This window comes from Artemia franciscana, chromosome 10 (genome assembly GCF_032884065.1).
Source record: "Artemia franciscana chromosome 10, ASM3288406v1, whole genome shotgun sequence".
Taxonomy (NCBI): Eukaryota; Metazoa; Arthropoda; class Branchiopoda; order Anostraca; family Artemiidae; genus Artemia; species Artemia franciscana.
The window spans coordinates 40,986,790-40,999,849 of record NC_088872.1 but is presented as its reverse complement, the minus strand read 5'-3'; the positions used below and the strand labels follow the sequence as shown (position 1 = coordinate 40,999,849).

Genomic DNA, 13,060 nt, shown 5'->3' with positions numbered 1-13,060 from the left:
TATCTCCTTCGCCTCCCACCCTGGATTCGAAACTCTATTCTTTTAATTACTGTAATATAACTTGTGCATATGCTACGGTTGCAACGAGTACGGTGAATTTATATGATAAACTGTCACAGCATTAAAGCCATTGGAGAAGAAAGATAGGGGCAATAGTAGGAAGTAAATGATTTTGTCCACATCCATTGTCTTAAGAAGTTTTCTTTGGTTTTGCAACCTTTAGTGTATTTTTTGGTGTTTTGCTTCATCTCACTTTTTTTCTGGCGGACTGTAAATAAATCCTTCATTCGTTCTTTACCAGTACCGGCACAAAGCCTTAATTTTGGATGTATCGAACTCGGATTTCGACTACTTTCGAATTAATTAAAATAAATACAGATGTCCTAAACTTTTCTAAATTCTTAAGGCTAAAGTTACAGTCCCGAGCCTGAAGATTTTGGAAACGAGCAATAAGGGCTAAAAATGTTAATTAATAACATATACAAATTATTTCAAACATAGCATAATTATTTCATAATTATTTCAAATAAGCACCACAGGAGCCTAACTGATGCAAAAATTATCTTTTTTGTTTAAAGTTTATTAGCATAAAATAATTGTGTTCATCAGCCATTGCTAACAACAATAAATATGATTTTTCTTCGATGTGAGCTATATTTACCCAATGAAAACATATCAATAATAACTTGAAAATTCTTTCCAGTAAGAGGAGATTGCACCAGCTTCTCGTCAACCTTCACACCTTTTCTAATAAAAAGGCATAAAAGGGTTTTGTAGGCCGTAGGCCCCGGAAAAGAGACTTCCAGGATTTGAGCCAGTTTTAAAAGCCAAATCCGCATTTTTGAAGCTAGGTCTTTCTTCCTTATACTGTTTCTAAGCCTTACAAGGACGGAGGGAGCTTCAATTTGAAAGTTTCTTGCGTTGGTTTGTGGACTCCCAGACCTCTCACACTGGAGGACAGGACTCAGTGTATGTAGGTTCTCCAAAAATATATCAGATAGGAGATGATCTTGACATGGAAGTAGTTCAACAGCTGTACTTTGAATATAGGTCAGGATGAAAGTTGTTCTAGTTGCAGCTGTCATTGATGAAGTTGTTCTAGGAGAAGTTATGGTCAAGAGAGTTTTTTAGGAGCAGTAGGAGCAGGAGTATTCAAGTTTGTTAGTAACTCTAATACAATATTTTATATTTATAGATTGAATGCCTTCTGTAAAGATAACTTTCCTTAAATTTGAAATTGTGACTCAATTTACAAGCGAAATTATCTGTATAAATAGTTAATATTACTGTTTAGTCCCTAAATAACATCTGAATGAAAAGTATTTGACAAGCTTTAATGATTAAGATCTGGTAAACTTTTGTATACAACTTGAATGTACATCAAAAGACATTTGTGATTTGTGAAATGATTTTTTAAAGTATTTTGAAGTTTGATTTTGAGGTTTCTATACTGACTTTACAAAAATCACGTTTAAAAATTCTTGGTTATAAACTCTCGTGGGAATTCGACATTACTGTGAAAAAAGTTGCTTACATTCTGTGTTTTCGTTATATTTTTAATATTGCAATTTGAGTCCTGTAATTTTAATTATTGACTCCGTGAAACCAAAATTAACAGCTTTAGTGGAAATTGGACACCAAGTGTAAAATAGATATTTATTATCCTTTCGCTTAAGACACTTTGGTCATAAGACCATTTATTACTCCTGAAAAATCATAAGTTAAAACAGTTACAATATTGTTGGATTTTCTGTTAAATAACTACATTTCTCGTTTGTAATTGTGGCTGGGCTTTTCAAAGTAAACCCAAAGTGTGATTTTACGAAAATGGATAAATCTGATTTGTTTAACCTTACACGTCTCGCACTGCTTCTGGAACAAAAAATTTTGATGTAGTTTGTTTTGTTCAGTCATCCTTCCGTTCAGTCGATACTCGTATCAAACAGTTAACGAAATGTAAGTAAGGATTGACTTGGTCGAATATTAACCAAAACTATAAAAAAATGACATTTTGATAACAGAAGTTCTGACAAAAAATATAAAATTCCACATTTTTGCATATAGGAGCTTCTGGAAAAAAGTTGCTCCTGCGGAAAAATGGCCCCATGGACAACTTCTTCTCCACGAGGGAACTTTTTTTTATATACATCAATGTCAAAAGAGCGAACTGTTTTTTCCTGACGCTGATTTCGACCAGGCTAATAAACAACAACTGCTGTAATATTACCGAAAGCCAATCTTTTATCCCTGAGTAATATTTTAAAATAGCTTCCTTGTTAGGAAATCTGGATAGGTGCTTGTAATTGTTACTAAAATTTAGCTGACTGAGAAAATACAGTTTTTATTGTTCTTCCTGGAAACAATTGCCCAATCCAAAGAAGTAATAAAAAGAGTTGAGAAATACGAACAGCTGTAATTGGACTATTTAGAAAGTTACCGAATTGCTTCCAACGGTAATTTACTGGATTTAAAAATAAAATAGAGTTAATTGATGACCTGGCTGGAAAGAAGAAGAAGAAAAAAAATGTTCACCTAAGGATCTTGACCCTGAACTTTTATTTTTGCAAAACACGTGAAAACGACTCCTGGCACATTTTGCTTCATCAAAAACATAATGCAGCAGATTATGTTTCTTATGTACAGAAGTACTTTGTATTTATGTTTTATGTGTTATAGAAGTACTAAAGTTCTCCAAATCATTAGTTCTGTCAGCTTTAATCTGGAAGTGTTGTGTTAAATATAAAATCATAGACACATTTGAAGCAATCTATATATATAAAAATAAGTTGTCTGTGTGTCTGTCGACTGACGTCATGTTTGTGTGTCGACTGAAGTCATGTTTGTCGACTGACGTCATTATAAGGATTGAGCTGTATGTCGTCATGAAGTTGTTTGTCGTCTGACGTCAGGTTTGTCGACAGACGAAATTACAAACCGGGACACCGGGACACAAATGACGACCGGGACACAGGGAATATAAATGACGACCGGGACACATCATATACCAATTCAAAAATGAATGTATTCAAGCTGAAGTAGCCGAGTTGGTAAAGCGTTATGTTCCAGGTCCGAGAGGTTCCAGGTTCGAACCTTGGCTTTAGCATTAATACAAAAGAAGAAAAAAACTAAAAAAAGGTGAAAACTACAAAAAAAAAACTAAAAAGAAAATACTAAAAAGACTAAAATAGCTAAAAAACTAAAAAAAGGTAAAAAAATAAAAAAGAAAAAAACTAAAAAAAAACTAAAAAAGGTAAAAACTACAAAAAAAAGAAAAAAAAACAAAAATTAGTAAAAAACTAAAAAAACTGAAAACTGAAAAAGAAAAAAAACTAAAAAAAATGAAAAAAACAAGAGAAATTACAGACTGGGACACTGGGACACAAATGACGACCGTGATACTGGGAATATAAATGACGACTGGGACACAGGGACACAACTACAAGGGGGATGCCGGGGGCACAGGGGGATATATAAATGACGACGGGGACACAGGGAATGTTCGATTAGCAATCACCATCAACAAAGCTCAAGGGCAATCATTAGAATAATCAGGTATAGATCTGAATACGGATTGATTTTCCCATGGACAATTATTATGTTGCCTGTTCAAGAGTCGGTAAACCTGACAATCTATTTATATGCCCAGACAATGGGACATCGAAGAATGTTGTATATTCGCAAGTTTTACGTAGTTAAAAGTATATATATATATATATATATATATATATATATATATATATATATATATATATATATATATATATATATATATATATATATATCACAGGTGGGACACAGGGACACAACTACAATGGCGCGTAACTAATATGGCGCGTAACGACTTACGCGCGGGGGGGCTTGGGGGGCGCGAAGCGCCCCCACCAACTAGGTGTTGGGGTGGCGTGAAGCGCCGCCCCAACAGCTAGTAAAATATAAAAGGAAACATAATTTAAACTTTGTCTCTGACTAAATATTTTCTATGTGTTTAACACATGTGTATTTGTTACCGTGAATGTCCGATATCGCTGAATGTCGACATTCACGGGTGAATGTTAAAAATACCTTTTTTTTCTCCTTGGATCCAATAAGCGTTGTCAGTCAACTTTTTCAGTTTAATGCAAGTTTTAATGATGTCTGGTTAGGTTAGTATAGGTTGGGTTTTTAACCCATTTCTTACATTTGTAACAAAATTTACCTTAACCTAATCTAACGTAACCTAAACTTACATAACCAAACCTAGCTTAAACTTTTACGATCATAGATTCCATACGACTGAAAAAGCTGGCTCGCAATGCTAATTGAATCTAAGCAGAGAAAAAGAAATTACGGACATTCACCGGCGAATGTCGACATTAACCGGTGAATTTCGACATTAACCAGATTTTGCATATTCACGGTAACATGTATTATACAATCTTTATAAACAAGCAATAATTGTATATTTATATATTTTTATTGAAAACAGTTCCATATTTTTTCAGGAAAATTGGTATCTTGGGATATTCTCAAATAAAAAAAAGATCTAGATAAGTCAAAAGCCTGAAAAATTTCGTTAAGAGCCTTAGTTTTGGTTTTTGCAAATGGCATCATTTACTGTGTTAGTACATCATACAAGCATCTCTTATAACATCATATAAGCATTTTCTTATATGATGTAATGTATAGTATAAATAATAGATATATAAATAATATCCTATTTATATATAGATATCACTTATCTATATAATATAACGTCTGTTGGAAGGCCGAAAGGACGAAAATTTGTTGTTGCAGTTGCTATAAATGATGATTCTTTAGAACCAACACATGAACTAACAAACGCGATAAGATGCGAAAACCGATGACCTGGATCATCAACTGTGACAACACCAATATGGGCAGCTAAAGCAAAGGCCATTTGCTAAATTGTCTGAGGTAATCAAAATCCAAAAACGTGTCAAAACTGAAAATGAAGAGCAAAGACACGGGCGGTTGGAAGATATGTGAAAACGGCAATTAGAGAAGAACGACACTCGCAGTTAGAACATATGTGACACCGAGCATATGAGCGAGTCAAAACTGAAAATGAAGAGCAAAGACACAGGCGGTTAGAAGAAATGTGACAATGGGCATGCGAGCAAGTCAAACATGAAAACGAATGGCTTGGGATTTTGGTATGGATAAGGTCATCAATGCCTATTTAGCGTAAGGAGCGAGGTAATGGGGAGGGGTAACCATCTCATAAACGTAATAATTTCTGTTTGGTTAAATTTTAATGTTGCTCATTACTTGCAGTTGAAAATAATTGTTTTTTTATTTTATTTTACTAGAACAAGTATTTAATTCTCTATTTTGTCGAAGAGAACCAAAAACTGTACCTACTGGTTTTTGTAAGGGAAGTTTCTTCCACTTTTTGCAAATAATTGTTTCGGTCGAACAAAAAAGCTACTTCAGTGCTATAACTATATGATCGAGTGAGAAAATGCTCCAAGTCTTAACAGAAGCTCTAACTGAAAAGAATGGAAAACTTAAAAAAGAAAATAAAAGCTAACAAATTGGCCCCGAAGAAAACAACCAGGCCATCTAGTTTACCCAACAAGATCGAAAAGTTAAAAATAAAAGCCTAAATAAAAACTTTTATTTTAATAGATCTCATAATTTTTTTTAAAATTGCCTTAAATTTGGCCAAAGAAAAGGAACACTTCCGCAAAATCACCTAAGTAAGTGTATTACGAGTATTGAAACTAGCCCATACCCTGAGGATTAGCCCGTCCCTAAACAATTTATAATCGGATAAATCTAGCTTGAAAACAAAACAATCTACACACTTCCTGAGAAGCTCAGGTTATATTCAATTAAACTTATATCTTCAATTGAAATCAAAATTCTAACATAAAAATTAGGGAATATCATTGATTCCCATAACTCAGCTGTATAAAATTGTATTGTCATTTGTACTAACAGCCTTAAATTTATATTAAAATCAAGGTAGATAGATACTTTATTCGTGACTGAACCGGAAAACCTGTATTTCACATCTATAACTACAAAAATTTCAAAATGACACTAAAAGAAGAGAGAAGGAAGCACAAAATAACACAGAAAGGACAAAAGAAAAAAAATGATGTAAATAATAAGAATATCACTTTAGAAATCAACTATGAACATTGTTCAAGTCAAGCCGTATCAATTAGAAGTTGAATTCCTAAAGACCAAGTATAATTACAGACGCTAACCAGACAAATCGAAATGAATGAAGATTATCAGCTCATTTAAACGATTTATCCAAATCAAGCAAGAAAACAAAAATAATTAGCTCATTCAAAGAGGAGGTGATAACAATTTTCAATACTAGAGTGAAGTGTCATGTTTCCCAATTCTAGGTAGGAAATAATTTAGGTGGCTGTTACCAGTTATAAATTGAGTAAAGTAAGAAGACAAACGAAATTTTTTATGAGACAAAAGGTCATTCTTATTACACAAAAGCTCATTTTCCAGCTACTGACAAAATTCTCAAGCCTATTGTACCAATCATGATACTTTGCATTGGTCAAAGCGGTAGGGGGGACAGTAAGAGAGAAAGTGGTATTCTTTCGTAGTAAAATATCTGTGCCCAAGAATCGAGCAGCAAGATCTTTAGTAGAGGTACTGTGATCAGTAGAATGGCAAAACAATGAAAATATAGAGGGTAAGAAGTTTTTCCAGCGTTAAACCTAGGGTAAGAACCAAAATTTCGCTCTGTATGGTACTTCGTGCGGTTTGCACCCAGTGCTACAAGAGTGATATAATTACAGTGAAATTTAATTTCATTATGTTAAAAAGCTTGTTTTTCTACCACGAGACTTTAAAAACTCGTTATGTAAATGTCTTACCCTAAAGATTAAGAAGAAAGTTTTATTTCTATAGTTCAAGGACAGGTAGTTTTCAAAGTTCACTTCGCATCACACTTCATTGTTGGGACTCCTGTCCTAGAAGTATTATCTTCTTAATTTTTCGTCTTATTTTTTCAAACGCAAGAATTCCCCATGTTCTGAATCAGCTTTAGCTTAAGAAACTGATATTTTTGAAACAATTACGTTAGCCAAACCTTAGATATTAGTTGTCAATATTTGTTTTGTAAAGGAATAGATAGATAGATAAGTGTATTTCAAAAACCCGTGGGCCATATACACACAACATATAAATAAATAACAAACAAGCAAGGAAATTAACAACAGTACGAACACGCACAAAAAACAGAATTAAACACAAAAAGTACCAAATCTAACTACAAAAGAAATTCCCTCTATTTGTGGCATGTCACATATAAGACTAAGAATTCCTCAATTTAGAAAAAAAATGCTCGTTCCCAGGTTACATATTGGAGATTTAGTGGTGTTTAAGTTTAATAAAACTCATGAATCGTTTACAAGCAGAATATAAGGTCAAGAAATTAAATATAGATTAATTTCACTCTCAGTGACGGGAAAAGTTTAAACTTAGCTATGTAAAAGTCTTTCCTACTGGGATGATTAAGAAACAAAGGTAAAATACATTCATGGGAGATTAATTAGGAGCTCGAAATAATTGATAGAGGTGAATTAATAGTATTGGGGTAAAAATATAGACTATGTCATTACACAATTGACAAAGAATATTATCGGCTAAACTTATTAATGGTTTTATTCTTACGCCAAGCATTTATGAAAAAAGTATCATTACCAAACAATTTTTCCTTTCTAAATTAGAAAGACAAGTATATGAAGACAATTATCAAGAGCTACAGTAGTCATTTTGGCATTAAAGAAAATGGAAGGACCAAAACAGAGGCGCCATTTGGGCCAAATCTTAGGGTGGGCATGGGGCATTTGACAGAACTTGAGACTTTTATTATGAATCTAACCTACTTTCAAAGTTTACAATGATTAATAGTAAATAGCGTAATTACCCCAAGGGTCGTCAGGTAATTACGCTCTTTGGCTAATAGGCGTGCAGTTAGTTCAAATCATTTGAACAGAATGGATTATGTTGGACATAATGGCTAATTATGGCCGGAAAAGGGCCTTTGTGGTGGAAGCTTGGGCCCCCTGGAAAATCTGGGGTGGGCAAATGCCCACCCCTGACCCCCCCCAAATGGCGCCTCTGGACCAAAAATGAAAAAGAAAAAAATAAGAAAGAAAAACAAAAGCGATATAGTACTTCTCGCGTATTTAATTTTCTTGGCATCAGACGAATAAGCAGGTCATGGGCTATTTAATAATGCTAGGGGGTTCAATTAGGTATTACGCTGATATCCGTTTCAAGGGGTGATGATATAGTAACAGAATTAAAAAAGAAAAAAAATGTTTAGGAGGTAATAGAAACAATCATTCTAGTATTATTTAGAGGGCTTACCCTTAAGAATACAAACCGAAAATGCAACAGGAATTGATAGCGCATATTTAACAAAATGAACCAAAGTAAAGAGCAAAACGAAGATGGCAGCGCACACTTAAAGCGCATAAATTTACTTTCAACCTAATAAAAGCTGAATAAGATTTATTTGTGTTTTGAAGCCACGCGAAGCCTTTGTGAATTTTTTGTTTTTTCGTGATCAGTGGCCCGTAGACTGGAAACATTATAAGATAACGGCTCGAAAATTTTTCCTGATGTGGAGATTGTGAAACGGGCAAGATAAACTCCACTGAAACTACAAAATTCCTAGGAAGTTTCCAGGAAAATTAGCCTTATTTTTCCAGCCTACTAAATAGTACAAGATAAAATTACTAATCCAGAGCATAAAATACTCTCTTTGAGACCTGGTATAAAAAAGGAGTATCTCTTCTAAATAACTGGAAAATAAATATTAAATAATAATTTTCCATTTCTTATGATACTTTTGATTTTGGTTGAATTTTCCAAATATTTTTTTATACATTTATTTTTAGACATATTTATTTTGGACCCAAAACTAGACTCAGAAAAGTCCACTTACGATCCATGTCATTGGTAGGGTGAAGGGAGGAAGGTCTCAGAAACCTTGTTAAAGATCAGAGGGGATCGTCAGGCCATAGCCAAGTTTAACCGAAAATTACAACTAGTGTGAGTTGTGTTTTTTCTTTAGTAATTTTAGTCATACATAACACCTGATATTAAAGCTTTATTTTTGTCAAGTCAAGGGGCAATCTCATTTCTATAACGGAAGAGGAACCCAACATTTTGTTGTAAGGATAGCCCAACCCATACCCAATGCAATTCTCAAACACCCCTGCCCCACTTAGCAAATTTGTGTACCAATTTGTTTGCACCAAAGAGACATGGATCCACCATTATACACCAGAGACCTAACAGGAATCGAAACAATTTGACAGTGGGGGGAAAACACCACTAAAAAAGAGAGATAACTAGATCCGGGAACCAACTTTAAATAATTGATGTAAGTGCCAAAACCGGATATTTGGACAGGAGTAACAGTGACACAAATGCACAAATTCATGAGGATATTTTGCTGAAAACAAAATCAATATATTATGTCGATATTTTCAGTTTGTTGTTTATTAGGCCATAAATAGCATACATCGTTCATAAATTTTTCAAAGAACCTTGAAAAATTTACATAATGCATAGTCGTAATTAATATTAATCTTTCAAGCATTACTTCCGGTTTTGATTCAGTAGAAGAGTTAAGTCACCTGGGGAAGGATCCCACAAGTTAACGGGTCACTGTTAGGTTGTGTCCGCAGTAAAAGAAACGTATTAGTTTTGTGTGATTCTTCCAATTTGTGTGATTCTTCCAATTTGGGAGGATGCAAAATGGCTAATCAGGAAAGCCACCCCTAGAGACATTTTCAAAATCTTTTAAGCATTCATTTCGATATTGCTATAATGGAACATTTTAATTTCCGTAACTTGCTTGAGTTAAATTATCAGTCCTCAATTAGAGCTTAACGCAAAACAGCGACAGAGTAATTTGCCAAAAGAACACACGATGTTTGTTTCAATTATGTTCTAGAAGTCTTTTCCTAGAAAAATGTGCATAATATTTTCAGTATTTCGAAAAAAAGACATATCAGTCTGATGATCAGAATAATTCTTACTTTTGGATATTCTTCCTTAAAGTCTGAAAAATATAAATGGATATAAGTAGCTTTGATACTAAATTCTAAGCAACTGTAAAAGCTTGATAGAGAACGGAACTCAAAAAAAGGAGAAAAATGCAAGAGTAAAATGATTTCACTGAGTATAGATACTCAGAGTAAATACATACAGAGCAAGAGTAAAATACATACAATATAATTGTTCATATTGGGTCGATAGATACAAGATTGGTTTAATCAATAAAGAAAAAGAACAGAGTAAACCTACACAGGATCTTATTATATCCATCCAATGAATCAAACAGTTCGTGGTAACGAACAGTAAGTAAGGGGCAACCCGGCTCAATAGTAACCAAAACTCCAAAAAACGGAATCTTGATACCAATAGATATATCAAAAGAATTGAATTTTTGTGTTAATTCCAAAAATATAACTTTCATTAAGTTTAGTCTTACACAACAAAGGTTACGAGCCTAAGGAAATGGGCCTGGTTTTTAAAAAAAGGAGGAAACACCCCCTAAAAGTCATAGAATCTTAAAGAAAATCACACTCTTGTTCGCCTGTGAGTCCAATCAAATTCAGTCCCTCACTTTGCATACAAGTCCAGTGGACATAGTCCGTCACACATCAACCCAAAATAAATTCAACTCTTTCATCCCTTAGTTCTAGGACTATCTACCTTAGCTCTGCCCTAGGAATGACGCATGAACCGATGATAGATCTATCAACAAATAAACTGACATCATTATTATATAATCCTAATAAGAGCTTATGCCAGATTTGCCTCTTATTCACTCGGATTCTCTGTTATCGCTTTTTCTACAGTTAGTTATGGCTTGATGTCCACAACTAATTTATTTTAAATCAAAATCAACGGAATCGGTTGGCTTGAACGGCATGGACAAATGATTCTGTCAAACAATGAACTTACATCATTGTTAAACAATCGTAATAAGGGCTTATGCCGGAGTTGCCTCTTACTCACTCGGACTAGTCTTGGCTTTTTCTACAATTAGTCATGGCTTGATGCCCACAGCTGCTTGATTTTAATTCAAAATCAACGAAAAATATTCAGAGGTTTTCAAGCTCCTATCTGCAAAAATGTGGAATTCTGTATTTTTTGCGATGAGAAAGATCACAGATGCGTGTTTGTTAGTTTGTTTGTTTGTCTTTTGTTTTTTTCCTTGGGGTGATCGCATCGGCATAATGGTCCTAGAATATCGGGAGAGTGCTCATTCGAACGAAAATTAGAAGTTCTAGTGCCCTTTTTAAGTGACCAAAAATTTGGAGGGCAACTAGGCCCCCTCTCACGGCCCTTTTCCTAAAAATCGTGCGATCAATATTTTGAGATAGCCATTCTGTTCAGCATGGTTGAAAGGCCGAATAATTTTACCTTTAGAGATTTTGTAACCCCCCAAAGCCCCTGGGGAAAGGTCTTTAAGTTAAAAAATGTGCCCATTGTTTACATGTAGTATTTGCTATTGGGAACTATGCATACATTTTTTTTTGTGAAAGGGGCGAATTTTTTACAGGTGGGATTTTCCACGGGGAGAGTTTGTCGTGGGGAATGAAATTTTCAGGGAATTAATTTTTCAGGAAAAATTTTAAACTGGTTAAATTTGCCAGAATTCCTGAACGAGAGTCCTCTTATGTCTCGCTGTCTCTTTGCCGATTCAATTCTAAGCGCGAAGATCTTAAGAGTAAGTGGCCGGGGTAAATCTTCACCAGGATTGAATTGTCTAGAGCAGTGGTTCTCAAACTTATTTAGAGACTGCACCACTTTTTACCCACTAAATATTTTAGGTACCCCTTCTCAGTTACCGGTACTAAGTAAACTATAGCTAAAATATAAATAAAATTGCCAGTCCTAGAGTTAAAGGGTTGTTTTATTTTTTGTTGGCTGGCCGTGTATCCCCTAAAATTTTTTGCCTACCCCAAAGGGGTACGCGTACCACAATTTGAGAACCACTGATCTAGAGAATAAATCGGTCTGGAAGGAGATTTTTCTGTTGCGGTGTAGCCAGACTTCCTGGCATTATTTAAAAAAAAAGATCAGAAATTAAGTAAGAAAAAAGTTCACTAAGTTCAGTTGAAAAGCTTTTTCAACTGAAAGTAAGGAGCAACATTAGTTTGAATTTTATCCCCATTCTTTAAGAATGAATTTTGAAACACTGTGTTCTTTTAATTAAAACAATAAGAAGCTGTTTTGAAGTACTAAAAAACTTTCAAACACTTCGTGGTAACGAACTGTAGTAAGGAGCGACCCGGCTTAATAGTAAACAAAGCTCTAAAAAATGGAATTTTGATACTAATAGAATACATCAAAAGAACGGAATTTTTATGCTGATTTTAAATATATAAATTTCACCAAATTTATTACTACCAATCAAAAGTTACGGCCCTGAGAAAATTTGCCATATTTCGGAAAATAGTTGGAAACACAAAAAATCATAATAATTGATAGAAGTATCTATAAAAATTAAAAGAAAAAAAAAGTATCCTGAAATTCATAGAAGCTTAGCGAAAATCCCACCATCGCATTCAGCGTATTAGAGAACCTTACTGTAGAAGTTTCAAGCTCCTATCTACAAAAATGTGGAATTTCGTTTTTTTTGTCAGAAGACCGATCATGGGTGCGTGTTTATTTTTTTCCCCAGGGGCGATCGTATCGACCCAGTGGTCCTAGAATATCACGAGAGGGTTCATTATAACGGAAATTAAAAGTTCTAGTGCCTTTTTTAAATGACAAAAAATGCAGGACACATTTTTTCTCGAAATCAACGTAAAATTTTTTTTAGATAGCCATTTTGTTCAACATAGTCGAGAAAACTAATAGCTATGTCTTTGGGGACGACTTATTCCCTCACAGTCCCCGGGGGAGGGGCTGCAAGTTGTAGACTTTGACCAGTGTTTACATACAGTAATTGTTATTGGGAAGTATACAGACGAGTTCAGTTTTTTTCGGTTGGGGGGGGGGGGGTTAAGGGGAGGGAGCCAAGTTGAAGAATATTTTCTTGGGGGAATTT

At 34.3% G+C, this 13,060-nt stretch overlaps 1 protein-coding gene across 1 annotated transcript in view; it reads left to right on the top strand.

Moving 5' to 3' along the window:
- LOC136032195 (poly(3-hydroxybutyrate) depolymerase-like) overlaps positions 1-13,060 on the top strand; it is a 283,620-nt gene that overhangs the window by 151,505 nt on the left and 119,055 nt on the right. The gene's annotated exons all lie outside the window — the stretch shown is intronic.